Raw genomic sequence first — 5,183 nt, forward strand, 5'->3', positions numbered from 1 at the left:
ACATATTTTACATTATTACAACACCTCTCTCCCCAGTCTGGCATGAACGGCTCGAATAGTTCCTGTATCAAATGAAAGCCCGCCTTCTGAAATACGAACTGTGCTGTGATTGGTTAGCTGGGCCAGTGTGTGCTATGATTGGCACCACTCCTCTTACCATTTGAGCGCGATTTAAACCCGGATGATTGTAACCACTCTAAGTTCATCTGCCTTGGGAAAGCTAGCGTGTCTCCGACATAGTGATAACACTCGTTGCCTTCTCTAGTGCAGCTCAACCAGGTCTCGACCCATTCGTCGTATTTGTGATATCACAAATCCCGGAAAATAAACGTTGTAGTCCAAATGAGTCGTTCGTTGTAGTTTTTGAAAAGTGATTTCTGTTAAATAAAATATCTCCTTTTAAAGTGGACTTTGAGCTTTGTAACTTTGCAGATCTTTTTTATGTTCAAACAGCAACATTACAGACTAACTAAAGTTGAAAAAGTGAAAAAGCATAATAGGACCCCTTTAATGAGTCATTGATTCATTCATTCAACCAATAGGTTTAAAAACCCTGATTCATTAAGTAACAAAACAAGGCACTACTATCTTATGGATATGCATATATGGGTATGCATATTTTTTCTTTTTGAGTTTGTTGAAAACATAATATTACATGACCAATTCATTTTAAATATAATTTTCATTCAAATGTATTTTTACGATGAAATTGCAATGTAAAGGTCTAATCAGATGTGTGGATCAGTTATTATGTACATTAATTACAAAGTAGGCCTATAAAGCACCCCAGATCATGTAAACTATTACATAGATGACAATAACACCGCTCTTTGTGTACTAATGTGATAGATGTATTGTTATGAGCTCACAAAAACTGCAAAAAATTTGATTTCAAACCTAGATGTTTAAGATCATCCTTCAAGAGTCTTCTGTCCCTTTAATGTAAAATTTGTGTCTGGGAAAAAAAGGCAAAGTCCTCTGGTCCCGTGGTGCATAATGTCATCGTCTCCCACAATGCATTGCTTAGCACGGTGCCCTTGACTTCCCCCAGTCCACAGTCTCAGCCAATCAGCCACCTCCTCCAGGGACCAAACCTCATTAACTGCTTACAGAAAGATATTCTATATTTAATTGCTCCTCTTAATAGACCCGAGTATAGCATGGAGGAGTGACAGCTGTATACATACATGCACACACACACACACACACACACACACAAATGCCACAAATCCAGACACATGTACAAATTATTCAAGAAAGAATTAATATTTATATATTATAAACTAAGAATGAAAGAAGAGGAACAGGAATCTCGACCCCAAGTGTTTGGACCCCAAGTCTTCATACAACTGTAGTCCTCCACAAACCATAATCCTAAATTCACAGGCACCATTTGGCAGTCATTCCGTTAATCCCATCCCGCCTGATTTGCAGGAAAAGATACAGGGGAGTTGTGGGAAATAAGTTACAGCTCTCATCACGTCTGCCTTTGGGACAACAGCTTACAGAAAGCTGTCATTTGGGAAACCGGGCTGTAATTGCTTTTTGTGTATTAAAGAGAAGTGTCAGGGCCAAAGACAGAAAGGGCTCGCTTGTATTCCACAAGAGACCCCATCCCATGAATGCATTCATCCTATGCCTTTCGTTAAGAAGATCCTTGCACATTTCCCATTTTCCAAACAAAAGAGGAATTAAGGACCTATTGGTGAGGTGGCAAACAGGGGGAGTCTTTGTGGAGGGACACATGGGACAGGAGAGCTGCATTGTCTCTCCGCACACATTGTTTTCCTGTAGTCACAAGGAAGCTGTGAGTCAGTCTGGCAGTCAAAGCCAAGGTCAGACCTGAGGACAGACAGGGGCTCTAGAGGCACAGCGATGTTAAACGCCCTCATTTTAACCACACTGTATCCTCTCTCAAGCACAGCTGGGTGGTGACATGCAGGGAGAGTGGAAAAACGTAAAGCTGTCCTGGGTGGAGGTTAAAAAGGTATGTAATTATGTATGTCGCATGACAACATAACATGATCCCATGGAGTGTAAAGGTACACGCTGAGGTCCAGGCCTTTGTGTCTGCAAATACATTTTCAGTCACTCAGAACGACACACATTTGCTGGTTGATTCACATTAGCGCACAACATTATGCGTTTAACAATATGCATTTTTAAGACAAGAGTCAAGAGTTGGAATGTAAAATATTTCCACATTGCAAAAAAATAATTATCTATAGTTTGTTTGGATATTTTGTTTTACTCAATAACTCATGTCTTCTTCATTGGTAAATAGTTTTTTCTTGTTTTAAACACAAATCTAACCATTGTCAGTGAAGTTTATGCTTAAAACATGAAAAAAAAAACTGTCCAGGTAAGAGCAATAAACTTAGTCTTATTTTTTATGTCACATTTTTATGTCTCAAGTAAATTCATCTTGTTGTAAATATGTTTAGATGTTCTTACAGGCAAAAGACAAAAATTATGTAAAAAATATTCTAGCACTGCACTGTATCTACAAATCTAACAAATGTGCTAACTAAATTCTTTTTGTTGACTTAAAGTGCAATTGTTTGTTTACCTTACTGATGTAGATCTATTAAATCCTACTATTTGTGCTAAAGGCCTAAATATCCCTACGGTTACATGATTTGTTTGAGTGCTGTGCAAGCCATGTGACGACTGACATCATCAAGGTTTGGATTGTGAATTTTCTCAAGGAGATGTTGTCCCATCACAACAGTAAGTGCTTATTTATTTATTTATTTATTTTTTGTGACTATGTAGGCTAAAGTAAATTGAGTATTATTCTTCTCAAATGTACAACTCAATATTTAATTTGGGATTTTTGTTTTCATTCATTTTTTCATTGCTTAGCATTGTTAATGAACAACTATTACAAATTGACATGCTGATTTACATTTGTTTTCTGAATTTTGAAAAATAAATGTTTTGAAATGTTATGAATGGAGAGCATTTTTTTTCACTAGGTATAGTGTTTTTTTTAACTAGTTACTCTCAATGTTCCTCAGATCACAGATTCAATTAAGTTAACAAAGCTTAAATGGCTTAAGTAAATAGGACTCAAAATAAGTAAGGAATACTTTTAAAATATTAGTAAATAAGACTTAAATTACACTTAATATAATTAAGTTAAGATTACTTAATTGAATTAAGGCAACGAGTCTGCACAATTTAAGTAAACGGAACAAATTATTTTTTACAGTGTGTAGCAGTAGACCTAGAGATATATATTAAAAAAGTATAATCTTTATATATGGTGTATTACTGAACTTTTTTCAGTACAAACTTTTTCAATATTTTCTTTCATTTGTTTCATCAAAACACGTAAGCGTTTTCCTCTTCTCTCAGCTCAGTAATATCATTATAAGAGCATCAGAAAATCTAGGTCTTTTATAACTCCAGATTCCACTTTATGATTCTGAGCTGTGACAAAAGATTGGCTTCCATTCACTTCCAATTATGGACAATTGAATGGACTGTTGTTTGTCTCTGGATGATTTTAATGCAGTAGAACAAACATAGGCTACTCTACATTTATCTTCATCTTGTCTATTTTATTTTTTTACTTCTATACCTCCACTTTTTCCCCTTACAGTTAGATGAAAACAACTTAAACATTAATAAAGAAGCAAATGAAAACGCACACTGCTGATGGTGTTCTTTGGGCTGATTTCACATATAGAAGCAATTAAGACTATTGGAATGAAAGAATCCTATATTATCATTGCAGACAAAACCTCAGGCCAAAAGTGTTGCTTAGGTTTTCAATGATCAGAGCAATCTTAAACAGATCCACTACAATGTAACCTATACATTTCAAAAGATCATACAAAATCACTCTGCACCAAATGCACTTAAGCAGCTGGTAAATTAAACAAAACTGATTTCAATTAGGAAGAGGTGAATAAATATTGTATGTTCAGGGACACAATGTAATGTGAGGGGCAGAAGAAATTAACCTCATATTTAATCATTGTCACACCAGACAGAACAACAACAGAAAATGACAAAACTCTCTCCCATGATGCTGCATAGTATGACGGGAAAGATGCTTGTGACAGGTTGCTGTAATCTTGGGAGATTATCCAGTATAGTGGCAATTAGTACAAAACCCATCACAAACAATTACGTGAACGCATTCCACATCAAGAAGCCAGTAACATCGTGATCCATGGGAAATTCAATCAAGTCATTTTTCTTCTGGGCATTTTTAACACTTAGCTGAAAAGACATCTGAGAGACATCCACGCCTGAATGACCACTGAACGTGAATATTTATGATAGAACTGGATTATCTTTTATTGTTTTAGGAAACCCTAATGACGTTATACACAAACAATTGTTCTTTTCATTTTGGAGGGCTTGAAGGGAAATTGCAGAGACACATACACCACCATTCAAAAAGAAATGAATATTCAGCAAGAATATTACACACTAAACTGATTTAAACTGAAATTTCAACATTGATAATAATGTTTCTTGAGCACCAAATCAGCATATTAGAATGATTTCTGAAGGATCATGTGACACTGAAAACTGGGTAATGATGCTGAAAATTACGCTTTGCCATCACAGTAATAAATTTAATTTTACAATACATTAAAATAGTTATTTTTAAATTGTAATAATATTTCACAATATTACAGTTTTCACTGTATTTTTGTTTAAATGAATGCAGCCTTGGTGAGAATAAGAAACTTTTTTTTAAAAAACTCTTACCAACCACACACTTTTGAAGGGTAGTGTATATAATTTACAATTACATGCTGACTGACTATCAGTACACATTTCTATACCATCAAAGTTTCCTGCAAAATTCTTAAAGATTTGATGAAACATGTAATGTACCCAAATAACTGATATGGATATCAAAGGTCAGTCAACATCCATTGCTAACTGCGTCAAAGTCTTTGTTGTGGCACTAGTGGAGAGATTCCGAACGTGAGGAAGAGGTGGTGACCTGCCATGCATGCATCTTTGAAAGCACGTTGAATACAGCCCCACAAGCTGCTCCATATCTATTTACATAATTTACCCATGGCACCCATATGCTAGCAGGACAAACGCCATTGTTCCTGTGAGGGCCGTCTGAACACTCCTTCTGTGTTCCAGTCTTTGGAGAACACACAGGGAGAGGCTGCCCAGTCATGATTAGTTATTCTGCTACTCCT

Source organism: Sinocyclocheilus rhinocerous, unplaced genomic scaffold, assembly GCF_001515625.1.
Source record: "Sinocyclocheilus rhinocerous isolate Xijiao unplaced genomic scaffold, SAMN03320098_v1.1 scaffold1085, whole genome shotgun sequence".
Lineage (NCBI taxonomy): Eukaryota > Metazoa > Chordata > Actinopteri > Cypriniformes > Cyprinidae > Sinocyclocheilus > Sinocyclocheilus rhinocerous.